Source organism: Pelophylax lessonae, assembly GCF_965119305.1.
Source record: "Pelophylax lessonae genome assembly, chromosome: 7".
Taxonomy (NCBI): domain Eukaryota; kingdom Metazoa; phylum Chordata; class Amphibia; order Anura; family Ranidae; genus Pelophylax; species Pelophylax lessonae.
This window is the reverse complement of record NC_138774.1, coordinates 194,099,404-194,115,836: the sequence shown is the minus strand read 5'-3', so window position 1 is coordinate 194,115,836 and position 16,433 is coordinate 194,099,404. Positions and strand designations below refer to the sequence as shown.

Below are 16,433 nucleotides of genomic sequence, written 5' to 3'. Positions count from 1 at the left end.
AATCACCAAGAAACGATTTTGCATCAAAGTCATTGGGACACGATTTTGCATCAAAGTCATTGGGACATGATTTTGCATTGAAGTCAATGGCATGCGATTTTGCATTGAAGTCAATGGCATGCGATTTTGCATTGAAGTCAATGGCATGCGATTTTGCATTGAAGTCAATGGCATGCGATTTTGCATTGAAGTCAATGGCATGCGATTTTGCATTGAAGTCAATGGCATGCGATTTTGCATTGAAGTCAATGACATGCGATTTTGCATTGAAGTCAATGACATGCGATTTTGCATTGAAGTCAATGACATGCGATTTTGCATTGAAGTCAATAGGACGCAGCATGCCATTAGCACCTTTTTTTTCTCTATCGGCAAAACGCCAATAACACTATTTTCGGCTAATAATATTTGGTTGCTGATATATCAGTGCATCCCTAGAATATAAGGAAAAAAGCCCTTCGGAGAGAGGGGGAAGGGGAAACTTAAATGCTGTAAGTGTCGCTACAACAGGAAGCGGAGGCAAAGATCCCTAACGGGGACAACAATAACAAAAGCTGACAGAAGCTCCAACTTTACCCCACTCTCTCCAAATCAATTGCCATCAATGATGACACTTGGCAAGGTAAGCTGGGTACTACAGTATGAAAATCCTGCCACCCTTAGAGAAGAAGGTGGAGAAACCCTTTACAATATATAAGTCAAACATCAGAAATATTCCTGGAAATAATTGTACGGTGTTGGCAATCATGCAAGTACACCACACTGCAATTATTCTGTCTGTCCCCTGCTGCGACAGATTATCCTGGCCATGTTCTTACAGGGTAACTAAGGGGTGCCCAGTCACATGGCTCAGTACACGCTGTGCCAAGGTTCTTGCACAACATGCCATAACGTTATTAAAAGGACCAGATTGGTGATTCACCAGGGCAGGGCTCTGCAGGGGGGATGGCTGAGAGCTTCCAAGTCCAAACAAGAGCCTGCGCGGTCGGCCCTGTCCACTGGGGTGATGTCAGAGGTGTAATTACACAATTATAATCCTTACACTCCCCGTCTGCCTGCTAATATAACTCTCCGAACACACCTAGCCCATCAAAACAGTCAGCTCTGCTGTCCTCCCTTCTATCAAAGTTCTTAAAAACATCCTCGATGATCAACCATCCACGTGTTTACTGCCCTTCTCTATTTATAGATTGCTTCCCCATTCATATCTGGAGGACAGTGTACCAGGGCAAGGGTAACGTGCATTATCACAGAGAGCACACATTGACTGATTGCTGCAATTTGCACCTCATCGATCGTTACATAGTTACATAGTAGTTGAGGTTGAATAAAGACAATAGTCCATCCAGTTCAACCTGTGTAGATGTGTGTGGCTGTAATCATTTCTCATACCCCTGAATGTTCTGATCCTTGAGATGTACATCCAAGTCTTTTGAAAGCCACCATACTTCCCGCAGAAACCACCTCTTGTGGTAGAGAATTCCACAATCCTGTAGGCCTAACAGTAATGAACCCCCTGCGCTGCCTGAGGTTAAAACGCTTCTCCTCTAATCGCATCGTATGTCCTCGCGTCTTCATGCAATCCTTGTGACTGAATAGCTTTTCTTCTATGCTGAGATTGGACTTCACTTTTTTTTTTTTTTTTTTTACTCCCTTGGAGTTCCATGTTCATTGCCAGTGGTCTCCAACTGCGGCCTTTGCCTGGGGCACTATTCTCCAACTGATACCAGTAATGAGGCACTATTCTTTCTACTGGACATCAACATTGGGTTCAATTCCTACCACTGATGGGGCACTTATCCTCTCACTGACACCAATGCAATGATGGGGCACTTATCCTCTCTCTGATACCAGTAATGAGGCACTATTTTTTCTACTGGACATCAACATTGGGTTCAATTCCTACCACTGATGGGGCACTTCTCTTCTCACTGACTCCAACGCAATGATGGGGCACTTATCCTCTCACTGACGCCAACGCAATGATGGGGCACTTATCCTCTCACTGACGCCAACGCAATGATGGGGCACTATTCATTGCGCTGACCCCAATGGTGGGACACTATTTCTTCCGCTGACCCCAATGGTGGGACACTATTTCTTCCGCTGACCTCAATGGTGGGACACTATTCATTGTGCGGACCCCAATGGTGGGACACTATTCATTCCGCTGACCCCAATGGTGGGACACTATTCATTACGCTGACCCCAATGATGGGACACTATTCCTTCCGCTGACCCCAATGGTGGGACACTATTTCTTCCGCTGACCCCAATGGTGGGACACTATTTCTTCCGCTGACCCCAATGGTGGGACACTATTCATTACGCTGACCCCAATGGCGGGACACTATTCATTGCGCTGACCCCAATGATGGGACACTATTCATTGCGCTGACCCCAATGATGGGACACTATTCATTGTGCTGACCCCAATGGTGGGACACTATTCATTGTGCGGACCCCAATGATGGGACACTATTCATTGCGCTGACCCCAATGATGGGACACTATTCATTGTGCTGACCCCAATGATGGGACACTATTCATTGTGCTGACCCCAATGGTGGGACACTATTCATTGTGCGGACCCCTATGGTGGGACACTATTCATTGTGCTGACCCCAATGATGGGACACTATTCATTGCGCTGACCCCAATGATGGGACACTATTCATTGTGCTGACCCCAATGGTGGGACACTATTCATTGTGCGGACCCCAATGATGGGACACTATTCATTGCGCTGACCCCAATGATGGGACACTATTCATTGTGCTGACCCCAATGATGGGACACTATTCATTGTGCTGACCCCAATGGTGGGACACTATTCATTGTGCGGACCCCTATGGTGGGACACTATTCATTGTGCTGACCCCAATGATGGGACACTATTCATTCCGCTGACCCCAATGGTGGGACACTATTCATTGTGCTGACCCCAATGATGGGACACTATTCATTGTGCTGACCCCAATGGTGGGACACTATTCATTGTGCGGACCCCTATGGTGGGACACTATTCATTGTGCTGACCCCAATGATGGGACACTATTCATTGCGCTGACCCCAATGATGGGACACTATTGACCAGAGGCACTATGTTGTTGTTTTTTTTACTCTTATTGACCACCAAGACTGAGGTATTGTTTACTCCCCCTGATGTTGGGACATGTTCTATTCCCACTGGCCACAGTCTGGCCCCTCTACAGTCCGATGGACAGTAAACTGGACCTTTGTGTAGAAAGTTTGGAGAACCCTGATCTATGCTACATACAGATTTGTGGAGGACCCCTTTACCAGTATCTCTAGACATAGTAGAATATTCAAGTAAGGTCTAGATCAGGGGAACAAGTGTATGTCTAAATTCTTCCCAAAAATGCCTCTGTTTTAGGAGCCGATCCTAGGGATGGATACTCCTGGGGCGTTCAATATTATCTCCTAGGTCAAGCTGGTGCTTAAGAGCGCTCCGCTGCATACATGAACAACAAGGTTTCATTGGTTTGTTTTGTGGCCATATCACACATACACTACTGGCTGCCATCCTGTGTCTGTATGGGCCTTAAAGTGTAACTAAACCCAGAACCCTGCATTCACTATAGCTGGTCTCCCACAGTACACGGAACATGGAAATTCAATTATTTTAGTAAATATGAACTACTAAATACCTTTTCTCATTAGCAGTATATAGCAGTCTTGCTATAAGAAAGAGACAGGGTAAGAGATTTCCTAAAATGTAATGAAGGTGATTTTTTGCAGAATCAAAAAATGCCCCGGAGATGTTTTCTGCCCATCCTGGCCAGAAGGAGGATAGTAACCTCTGCAAGGATCCTGCAGGGCCTGTAGGGAGATGCTACAGACAGTCTTCAGTAATAGGTTAATGCCTGGCTTTCCTCCAGTCCCAGCAGGAAGTGTCAGTAATCCACACCACCATTACACAATCAGACATACAACAGGTGGGGACACGTCGTCACTCCCTCCACAGCGGCTCCAGCTCCCAGTGCTGCACAGGCTTTCTATACTCACTTCCAAGAACTCTGCCTGGACTCCAACCCTGCCCAAATAGTCTGATCAATGACATTGCTGGAATAAAGGACAAAGAACAAGATTAAGAGAATCTCGCCTTTAAAAATTGCTTTTATGGATGGGTTTGAATTTGATCATCACTGAGCAATCCTAAATTAAATCTGTCAAGGAAAAAATACAGAGGCTACCATTGCTGACCCTTTACTTGTGAAATGCCAATTGCCTGGCTGTCATGCAAATCAACTGACTTCTATAGTTTCACTCATTGACACCTGATCTGCAATCTTGTTTTAGGTCAGTGACTGAAACTGTTGAATACAAAGTATGGCCTGGCAGCTAATAATTTAGGGCCTGTGCATGTGTGTCTAGCAGCCCATAGATAATGCAATTTTCTTTCCTGCAACCACAATTGGAAGGAAAAAAAATGACTCGGTTCCCTCATTAACACAGTCAGTGATGATGGGGGAATCCCTCCTGCTGTGCTATTGTGTTCTGTCAGTGGGGAGCATTCAATGCCAGCAGAATGCAATGATCACTGCTGGTGGCCATAGCCCCTGGCACTGACTGCATAAGAAAAAAGTCAGACAGGCTGGTGGTACTGAAGTGGATCTACCAATCAACTTCAGTACAAATCAGCCTGCCCAGTCCAAATTTCTAATCAACTATGGCTGGCTTTACGGTAGCAAAGTATTTCCTGGCTGGATATTTTGGATCTTTGTGGGCTTAAGGCTTCACTCACACCTGAGCGCGTCATTTTCAGGCGTTAGTTTGGGCGTTTTTCAGGCGTTTTTTGCAGGTGTTTGGAGACAGGCATTGACATCTAACAAAAACGCTTATAATCTGCCAAAAAAGAAGCTCATGTACTTTTTTTAGCTTCAGGCGTTTTGCTTCAGGAGACAAAACGCTCATATGTGAACAGAGGCCATTGAAATGAATGGGATTTCGCTTTTTGGGCGTTTTAAGAGCTGAAAAACGCTTAGGTGTGAACAGGGCCTTACTGAAAGTTATCACTGATGCAATTTTAACATGCTGCTGCCTTTGAACAAATCACACAACTAGATGGTCTAATTATTTCTTTATCTTGCCTTATGTAGAATCCTTTAAAGAGGATCCGGACACCATCTTTCATCTTTGCTATGGCTTTAGCAGTCAGGCAGAATGGAGAAATGCCTTGCAAAAAGGTCAGAATTTTAAGCCATACGGCCATACAGTCGTAGATTTTCCTTCCAATCTTCCTATGAAAAATCATGTCCGTAATTTTTACAAATGACGGCTGAAAATGGTTTGCTTTTGACATTTAGTTTTGGAGTGAATTAAAATTTCTTAATGAAAACCACATACAATGGTAGAAATGTGTTTTAGAAAAAATGGTTTCATCCTGCTCCTTCCATATTTTCTGTCACTACGTTCAAAGACAATCATTGATTTGACACCACTAATGATTAGAAAATCAAACAACCCCTCCCTCCAAAAACATTTTCCCAACAAAATGGCGACATGGGCAGCTTTACTGTAAAAGAGTTTCTGGCCTCTTTCACACGGCCGCTCTGGTTTTTTGCTCCGCTGCGGGACTTTTTTTTTTTTTTTTTCACGGAGCGGATGACATTTGTGTCATCCGCTCCGTATGTCCGCATATCATTCCATCTGTTTGCAGATGATATACGGTCGGACATAATGTAAGTCTATGGGCATTGCGGATGTCAGCGGATGACACCGCTGACATCCGATTTTGCTTCCTTTCCGTTTTTTGAACGGAGGAAAAATAGGGTTCTGTTCCGTTCCAAAAAACGGAACAGAACTGAAAGGAAGAAAATCGGATGTCAGCGGATGGTCATCCGCTAACATCCGCAATCCCATAGACATTCATTATGTCCGTAAATCATCCGCAAAAAAAATAGGATGATTTGCGGACTTACGGAACGCCCGTGTGAAATGGCCCTTAGTTAAACTTGGGCAATCTAGTGAGAGTGTTCCAACTGTCTGCCTACACAATCACTTTGCCAAATGTAATTTGCAAAAAGTTTAACGATTATGCTTTCGTAATTAAAAAAAAAAAAAAAATTACAAATTTCTCGGAAAGAGTTGGAGTTTCACAGCACATGTTACTTTTGGTCCACCTACGTGTCCTATTAAAATATTATTGTAAGTCAGCCGCACAGACCAGTGACCCCGGCTTAGAGAACAATGCTGTTATTGTCCTAGAAGGCAGATCCATTAGAAAGAAAAACTATTGCTACATACTTCCCTAAGGTTACATCAGTCGCCGGTAAAGAATTTTGTGGGCCAAGGCTCTGCTGTTCCTTAGGCAGGCCATAGACTGTGCAAATGTATTTCCTGTCACCCGAAATTCGCACGATTCCCCCATCAACACAGACAGGAATCCCTCCTGCCGAGCAATTGTCTGCTCCCGGAGAAGAGTGATTGTTGCTAGCTACTATAGCAGCCACTAATGATATTCGCAAATGAATCCAATAGGCTGCTTGTACCCAAGTTGATCAACTTGGTACATTCAACCTGCCCACAAATGATTTGAGCAGCAGGAACCCACCGAGATTCGAACCGTCTACAGCCAACCTTATTCGTCCCCCATATCTCTCTGGAACCCCAAACCTAGTGGACAGGACCCCTACCAAGATTTCTCTAAGAGCCCATTCAGACTAGCACGACATGACTTTGGGGGGCGACCTGTGAAGTCGCGTGCACCGCTGTGCACCGCGACTTCGGCGCGACTTGCAGAGACTTCACATAATGGAAGTCTATGCAAGTCGCCCCAAAGTAGTACAGGACCCTTTTTCTAAGTCGGAGCGACTTGTGTCGCTCCTATTAGAACGGGTCCTGTACTACTCAATGGACCACGACATACCGCGACTTGTCAGGCTGAAAAGTCGCCTGACAAGTCGCGCTAATGTGAATGGGCTCTAAGAGTCTCTTGATGTATTTTTCGTAATGCAAGAAGATTAAAAACAAAAAAGGGAAGTAAAGCTGACTATATATTAGTTGATTTTTCAATGAACATTCATACAAAAATTCTGAGTGCACTTGTTGACTTGACGAATCATCAAAGTGATTCTAAAGGTTAGTTTAAAAAAAATAGACATACTTACCTGCTCTTTGCAATGGTTTTGCACAGAGCAGCCCTGATCATCCTTTTCTCAGGTCCCCCACCAGTGCTTCGGGCCGCTCCCCTTCACCAAGTGCCCACCATAGCAAGCTGCCTGCTATGGGTTCATCTGTGTGTGCTCCTTCCCGAGCCACCTGTGTGTGTCCATAAGACACGTAGAGCATAGCTTGGCCCTCTTTCCTCACTGGATGTGATTGACTACAGTGGGATCCAATGGCTTCCACTGCTGTCTTTAAATCAATGAGAAGTGGGAGAGCCTTGGCCCTCATGCACACCGCTGGATCGGAATTAAGCTCTGGTAAGTATATGGGGGGGGGGGGGTTGATATTTTTTTTTTTTCTTCATGCATAGAACAAAATTCTGCTGGCATGTGGTCAGCTGTAAACACCTTTATCACAACAATGGCAGATGAGCCACTGGAGTTGGGAACAACAATGGCAGATGAGCCACTGGAGTTGGGAACAACAATGGCAGATGAGCCACTGGAGTTGGGAACAACAATGGCAGATGAGCCACTGGAGTTGGGAACAACAATGGCAGATGAGCCACTGGAGTTGGGAACAACAATGGCGGATAAGCCACTGGAGTGGCGAACAACAATGGCGGATAAGCCACTGGAGTTGGGAACAACAATGGCGGATAAGCCACTGGAGTGGCGAACAACAATGGCGGATAAGCCACTGGAGTGGCGAACAACAATGGCGGATAAGCCACTGGAGTGGCGAACAACAATGCGGGTGCCTCACAGCAAGCATCCTCAAAAGATCTAGGAATTGATGAAATGATAGTTCTGGTGGTATTCTATTACTTTTCATATTAACTCACTTCATGCACATAATCATATTAAAATACTCTATGCTTGGTTTTTCTGCCAAGAGTTGGTAGTAAAATCAAGCTTGTTTTGGGGCATAATTATGCCAGTTTATTCATGCTTAAAGGAGTATGGTATTTAGAAGGGTATGAGTGTAAACTCCTTGTACTGCCTAGAATAAACAGCATGGATAGACAAATTTACAATGCTGGTATCCGCAGCTGTCAGAATAACCAAACAGTGTCGGCACAGCATTGGAAGCAGGCACCGTTCAGGTGAGAATGTTCCACCTGGCTCCTTGGACAAAAGCCGATTGAACAATCCACTTCTGTCCAGCTAGGTGGTGCCAACATGGCCACCCACTAAACAAATTTCAGTAGATTCATCAGGCCATAGACGTTACAATATTTTGTACATTAGCTGTGCATTTTCTTTTGAAATTATGAAAACTGTGTAATATTAGGACCTACCTAAACAGTCTATTCAGTTCTAGCTTTTTTTACCAGGTTTTGCACTTCATAGTGGTTGATAGATGAAAAGGAGATTGGAGAGATACAGACTGAAATGTGTATGGCCAACTTTAGATACACAGGCAGAACAAACAACATAAACCAGAGCCGGTTCACACTAGTGCAATGGCAGACATCCCATATGATTCGCACTGCATTGCTGTGCACATCACATGCAATGTCTGCGTAATGCGATTTCAGCTATACAAACTGTATGGCTGAAATCGCATCACATTCACACCAAAATGGTGCAGGACCCTTTTTTGGTCCGCACTGGAATCGGATCGCATGGGTGCCATTTCACAGTTTGCACTGTGCTCCCGATCTGGGGGGGGGGTCATTAACTTTACATTGACACCCCCAACGGTTTGCAGATCTCAGTGTGAACCACTGTGTGATTCAGGTGTGATGCAGGAACCGGCACTGAATCGCAGGGTTTCCTGCACTGCACCAGTGTGAACAGGCCCTGAAACTTCTAGAAAAAAAATAATTCTCCCAAATCCCATTCCAGGGTTAGATGACCTGAAGTCATTGAACACTGTTTGCATCAGGTCACATGATTAGAAAAAAGCAGATGCCACGGCGCCCTAGTTTTTTTAACTGTTAGGCAGGTTTCTGCTGCTTCTCCATCTCCCCCCCCCCCCCCAATGTATTCCGATCAGTGATGTCATACGTCCTGATCTGCATATTATACTAGGTCAGCAACTCAAAGCATTGAAACCACAGGATCAACGTGACAGCAAGGCATTTTCAGATGGAGAATTTACCAAGGATGGTCTTCTTGTAGGTCTCTGCATAGACCTTCTCTGACATAAAATATATTGGCTGTCACAGCTGGACTCTTTCTGAAAATGTTAACCTGGGTTTGTCGGACTTCTGGGTCAATGACGTTGAATAATTATACAACATATTGAAGTCAAAAATTCGTATCCCTCTACCGGATTTGAGGTCAGGGAGCCATGGAAGCCCTGGCATTAGCATGGCACCTAGGTTCCTAGCATTTGTATAGGTCAGCAGAGTCATGAAGGGCATGTTTAGGTCTGCTTTTAATCGTTCAGGAGACAGAGTCATACTGGAGTACCCCCCCCCCCCCCCCTTCCTGAAAACCAGCTTACAAACCAATCCCACCATGATCACAAGCTTTAGCCGATGTGCTGCTAAGCAATCTCAAGACAGAACTCATGTAATGAGACTGAGGAGGAAATGTTTTTTTTATATCAGGAAGAGCTAAACCTAAAAAAGAAAGTTTTTTTCTTCATTTTAGATAAAGTACAGGAGGGTTATAACCTTTGGAGGGTTTTTTTGCCATCCGTGTCTCATTGGCGAGTCTTTCCTTCACTTCCTGTCCCAAAGCCAAAAGAAAAAAATGAAGTTAGAGGAAATCTTTCTAAGGGCCGGTTCACACTTTTGCGAGTGCGGCGATCGCATGTAATATCGGAGCGCACTGCTCCTTCATTACATGCGATCGGATGTGCGGTGCGAATTCAGCCATACACTTTGTATGGCTGAAATTCGCACTGCACCCGCACAAAAGCCGCACAGGACCCTTTTTTCCAGCCGCATCAGGATCGGATCGCACAGTGGTTCACACTCGTGCGATCCGATCCTGTGCGAACTGTCAGATCGCACTGAGATATGCGATCAAACTGGGGGTGTCGTTAACATTTCATTTACACCCCCTGCGTATCGCATATGGCAGTGTGAACTGCCAAATGTGCGTTTGCGATGCGGGAACAGGTTGCGAATTTGCAGCCTTCCCGCATCGCACAAGACTAAGTCCCGGTTCACACTTGTGCGATGCGGGAAGGCTGCAAATCCGGTTCACACTTGTGCGATGCGGGAAGGCTGCAAATCCGGTTCACACTTGTGCGATGCGGGAAGGCTGCGAATCCGGTTATAAGTCTGTTATAATGTTTGAACATGCAGTGCATACTAGCACATTAGTATTTTTTTCATATTTTTCATTTATTATTATTGGACAGTGTTGCATTATTTAGCATATGTGCTGTATTCTTTTTGTGCCTCTCTGGTCCTATGCTGTGGTTGGGGTGCTCTCCCCCTGCCCCGGAAGCTGCGATACGCTCCTACCGTCCTCCCCTCCCTCCTCTGTCCAATGATGCGGAGGTTGAGGGCGGGACGGCCGCGGTGCATCGACGCCACGCCCCTTCCTTGCTGGGTTATGACGCCACTTCCTTGGGTGGTCTTACCAGCACGCTGCTTTGTCCACCTGCATTCGCACACGAGTGAGGTTTTGGCGCCATGCCCTCTCGGCCATGCCGATAGGAGCTGCTCGCATTCCTCCTCTATAACGGCTGCATGGCGTTGGGCGCCTGCCCGGTTCACATCTGAGGTCTCACTGGATCATCGCCACTGTTTTCCTTGACTACATGGTGTCCCCAGTTCTCCCATTTGGAGTTACCTGCCCTACATTCAGAATATATACCTTTAATTATTTTGTCACTCCATGCACTTTATTTACCTCTTCAACACTATTTGGTGTTTTTACTTCTCTTACCTCAGTGGCTTGCTTCTATTTCAGGCCACTTTCTTTCCCATACTTTTTTCTTATTTTCATTCACTCTTCTGGGCCCTCTTTCTACTCTTTGGTGTTCATATCTAGTTCTTATTTATCACCTATTTTTTTCCTCCTTCATCCACCTTCCACGCATGCACTAATCTTGCAGCACTTGCTAACTCTTTGCTGTGTTTCATTGTTGGCTTTGGGACTTTGCTCGCTTATTTACCACTACCTTCCATATATTATTTTTAATATACTATATTTTAATACTACTATACCAATTTACTTTATTATTTGTAGAAACCATTTTGGACGGGCATTTTTGAGGGGACTGTGGTCCCGCAAGTGACAATGGGTTTCATACTGTACTTCTTTCTATCAACCCCACCTGTCATGGCTCCCTCAGCTCCCGGAATAGACGGTTCTAGAGGCCCCTCCACCGCAGGTGCCATGAGGAAACAGGTCGGACTGATCTGTAAGCATTAATCATGACATACATTGCCCTATTAGGCTTCGTTACTTGGTATTTCCAATGTCATTTTTACATGTACTCTTTCTGTAGATTGTCGACTGTGCCAGTTTCTGAAGAAGTGTATTAAACACGAAACGCGTAGAGCATATGTGCATATATAGATACAATCTCTATGTATTATGTATATTATTTATTGGTTCTTGTATTGTCACATATTTTTGCACATTTTTCTTACATGCGTTGGTCAATTCTGACCACATTTTATGCATTCACTGTCTGCATTTTATTATATTATTTCTTTACCATCTTTGCCATACAATTAAACTGGTCCACATTCTTGATTTTATCGTATGTGTATTGGTTTATTTTGCATGTACTTTTACTCTAACGTTATATGGTCAGGTTTGACACACACACTTCACTCAAAGTCCCAACCTTCCTTTGTTTTTTCGATTTATGGATGGAGAATTGGAGATACAATATTTTTTGTAAGCTCATACAAAGTCCCATCCCCCCCCCTCTTTTGTTGCTTGGGGGGGGGGGGAGAGAGAAGTCTGTTATAATGTTTGAACATGCAATGCATACTAGCACATTTTTTTTAAATAGCGCCGACAATTTACACAGTGCTTTACATGTATATTGTACATTCACATTAGTCCCTGCCCTTCATTCATACACATACTAAGGCCAATTCAGACAGGAGCCAAATCACTTACCAGCATGTCTTTAGCACATTATGGCTGGCTAAAAGCTCCTGGGGGCCTATTTTTTTTTTGGCCAAGGTTTAATTCTACTTTAAAATGAATCTGTGGACAAGCTATGGAAAATCAAGTAAAGGAGCTTTAAAACAAACCCTTACTGACCTCTCTGTAGATGAACGCACTGTGGACCAGTTCATCCTCAAATTTCACAGAGGACACACTGACATCACCCAAGTCCTAACCAAAGCCAGCTTAGCTTCCCCTGCTCCCCCTTCCCAGCAGTGATTCAGCTGCTCAGCTTCCCCTTCCACCAGCAATTCTGCAGCTCAGCCACTGTGTTCCTCCCTCACAAGCAGTGACTCAGAAGCCTTCTAATCTTAAAGAGGTTGTAAACCCACCTTTATAACTTTTACCTTTTAGGTAAGCTTTTAATAAGGTTTACCTATAGGTACTGTAAATATCTTCTAAACTTGCACCGTTTAGGAGATATTTACATTGCATGCAGCCGATGACTTCATTGGCGCATGCGCTCTAAAGAAACGGCCGCCCATGCAGTTTCTTCAGAGCCCAGGGCTGTGACCGGCGGCTCCACGTGCATGCGCGGGAGAGACGTCACGCAGCTCCGGCCAGTAATACAGTCGGAGTCCGCAGACCCAGAAAAGGAAGACCGGAGAAGATGGATGCGGCCACCAGCGGGGCAACGCAGGCTTCGTTTGCAGGTGTCATACTAGCACATTATGAATTTACTTTGCAGGGAAGAAAAAAAAAAAAACTGGAAGACTTTACTTCCTCTTTAAAAGGCAAACACAGAACAAGGAGAGTGAGCTGAGCGGCTGAGATATTCAACTTGGATGATTTAAAGAGTTTTTGCTGTAAATTTTGATGATGGGTTGCTCCACAGTGCCTGCAGCTACGGTGGCTAGTGAGGGCTTGTTTTAAAGCTTTGCACTGGTGTTAATCTAGAAGCTACCAATAAAGTAACATCCAGTGTGCATGAGGCCTGGTGGAAGTTTTCAATCTACTCTATCTAAAGCTGAAGAAACCAAGTTTTGTCTGAAGGATTTACTTGAAAAGGAAGAACTACTAGGATATATTAACTTTCACATAATGAAATGAGAACTGTCTCTGGGATTCTCATACCCCTCAATCCAGAGAGAACCCCAGAAACCTGGACAGCCTGGAATGGGAGGCAGGCTCCACACGGCATAGTTGAATAAATTGCTGAACTTGAGGTTGTAGATTAACTTTCAGAGATTATGTCATCAGAAGCCACGTGAAACACTACAGAGAAGGAGTTTTGTAAGTGGGGTGAGGGATGAAGTCATACGTCAATTTTAGACATTGTGCAAAAGCAGGAAGGAGAGAATTGTTTGTGCATGGAGACTGGGAGAACGGCACACAATGACTAACAGCACAAAGGTGACAATCTATGGTGACTGTATTAAATGTGGATCATGCATGCCACAGTGCCAATTTATAGTAGACAGAAGTCCAGTCATCATTGCAGACCTCATTTTTAAAATGTTAGTCACCTGGCTGATCCCTTGGCTTCTTCACTACTCCCTGGTTCACTAGTATGGAGATAAAGACATTCACATCTTTATCTGTAGAAGGTCAGTGGTATAGTATGGGGTCAGTATGATCACCATACAATATAACATGCAGAATGGAAGTTATGACAGATCAGTGGTATAGTACGGGGTCAGTATGATCACTATACAATAAAACATGCAGAATGGAAGTTATGACAGGTCAGTGGTATAGTATGGGGGTCAGTATTGGCGCTTTTCCACTGCATAGAACCGTACCGGCTCGGCACGCTTTTGTGCTTTTCCACTGCGGTACCGCATGGTATAGGGTCGGAACGGTTCGGTACGGTACGGTATAGGTTTGCTTTTCCACTGCATGGAACTGAACGGTACGGTACGGTACGGCTCTGAAAAAACAGTACCTACTCGATTGTGGTTCCAACAGGTACCAAACTGGTACCATATCCCACAATCCTTTGCATGCAGTCACTACTAGCCACTGATTGGTCAGAGAATCACACACACCCCGTTGTTATCCCACCCACTTAACTTTAGTACTACTTTAGTGGAAAAGCAAACCTATACCGTACCGTACCGAACCGTTCCGACACTATACCATGTGGTACCGCAGTGGAAAAGCAAACTGGGCCAAGCAGGGCCGAGTAGAGCCGAGCCGGTACTAGCCGGTACTTGCAGTGGAAAAGTGCCATATGATCACCATACAATATAACATGCAGAATGGAAGTTATGACAGATAATTGGTATAGTATGGGGTCAGTATGATCACCATACAATATAACATGCAGAATGGAAGTTATGACAGGTCAGTGGTATAGTATGGGGTCAGTATGGTCACCATACAATATAACATGCAGAATGGAAGTTATGACAGATAATTGGTATAGTATGGGGTCAGTATGGTCACCATACAATATAACATGCAGAATGGAAGTTATGACAGGTCAGTGGTATAGTATGGGGGTCAGTATGATCACCATACAATATAACATGCAGAATGGAAGTTATGACAGGTCAGTGGTATAGTATGGGGGTCAGTATGGTCACCATACAATATAACATGCAGAATGGAAGGTCAGTGGCTCATTTTGGCAGTGCCACCAGTATCGGGATCACAGCCCTGGAGCTTGCACTTTAATTCCTCATGCACACTGGACGTTTTTACAGTTGCTGTTTTTGGCTTTAGGAGTTTTTTTTTCCTACAGCCAGTAAACTCCCCAGCATGTTATCCTATGTGTCCATGCACATATAGGCTGTTATCAGCGCTTTTTTGTCAGAACAGGAAAAAAAAAAAAAAACAGAACTAGTGGGTTTTAAGAGGAGTTTTCCAGATGTAAAAACACTTTAACTCTGATAAAAGCCTAAAACGCAAAGAAAAAAAAAAAAAAAAAAAAACAAAAAAGAAAAAAACCACGGCTATTTGGCGTTTATCAGCGTTTTTGAGCCATATGTTTTTGTGGGAGTAAGAAAAAAAAAAAAGGCTGAAAAACGCTAATGCAAAAACTCATTCTACAGTCTGGGTGTCCAACCTTTTGGCTTCTCTGGGCCACATTGTGTAGAGAAATTTCCTCGGGCCGCATATAAAATATATATATAATGTTTGGGGGTTCTAAGTAATTTTCTAGCAAAAACATTTTTTGGATTTTTACATGTAGGAGCGAAGTGTCAGAATAGGCTTGGGAAGGAGGTGGTTAAATCAGACAGCAGCAAAGGGTCTGCAATGGGTGTGTTTGGGAACGATTACCTCTCCTACCTCAGAAGCCGGTGTTCCCAGATCAGACTGATGGCAAAAAGAAGTGGGGAAGACTACTGCACTACAGCAATGTCTGGAACAGAAGTAGGCTCTGCTCCCTGTATCTGCAATGTACCTTATATTAGGCTTTCCTATTTGTCAGAACCTGCAATTTCTCCGCAGGCGGCGCAGCAGTTTACAAAACCCCTTTATTGGAGGACAAGATTGTATTATTGTTATTTTTTCCTGCCCATAGAATGTCAGCAAATTCCAAAGCAAAGGGGAGGAAAACTAAATAAAGTTGCAATTATAAAACTTCAGGCAAACCATAAATTTCATATATGCAGTCACTGAAAAAGGTTTCCTCATCATTTGTGTGCCAAGTGTATATAGATGGACACAATTAACCACCTCCTTCCCAAGCCTATTCGGACACTTCGCCCCAACAAGTAAAAATCGACTTTTTTTTTTGCTAGAAAATTACTTAAAACCCCCAAACATCATATATTTTTCTTTAGCAGAGACCCTATAAAATAAAATTGTGAGTGTTGCAATTTTTGTCACATCGTATTTGCGCAGCAGTTTTTCCAAATGCAATTTTTTGGGAAAAAAAAAAAACACATTTATGAATAAAAAAAAAAAATGTAAAAAACAGTAAAAGTTAGCCCAATGTATCTGTATAATGTGAAAGCTGATGTTACACCGAGTAAATAGATACTTAATATGTCACGCTTTAAAATTGCGTCTGCCCGTGGAATGGCTGCAAACTACAGTGCCTAAAATTCTCCATAGGCGATGCTTTAAACGCCTTTACAGATTACCAGTGTAGAGTGGCGCAGGAGGTCTGGTGCTAGAATTATTGCTCACTCTGATGTTCACGACAAGGCCTCACATGTGTGGTGCGATCACCGGTTACATATGCATGCGAGAGTAACGTATGTGTTCGCATTTGCGCGTAAGCATGGTAGGACAGAGATGCTTTACATTATTTTT

The 16,433-nt window shown here is 44.0% G+C and overlaps 1 protein-coding gene across 2 annotated transcripts in view; it reads right to left on the bottom strand.

Annotated features, from left to right (window-relative positions):
* Positions 1-16,433, bottom strand: part of CCDC120 (coiled-coil domain containing 120) — an 81,591-nt gene that overhangs the window by 46,926 nt on the left and 18,232 nt on the right. Inside the window, exon 1 of one of the 2 annotated variants that reach the window (XM_082262598.1) lies at positions 4,030-4,049. The exons of the other annotated variant lie outside the window; for it this stretch is intronic. The gene's annotated coding sequence lies outside the window, so the exon portion shown is untranslated. Of the gene's footprint in view, positions 1-4,029; positions 4,050-16,433 lie in introns of those variants that run through there. 2 annotated transcript variants of the gene reach the window in all.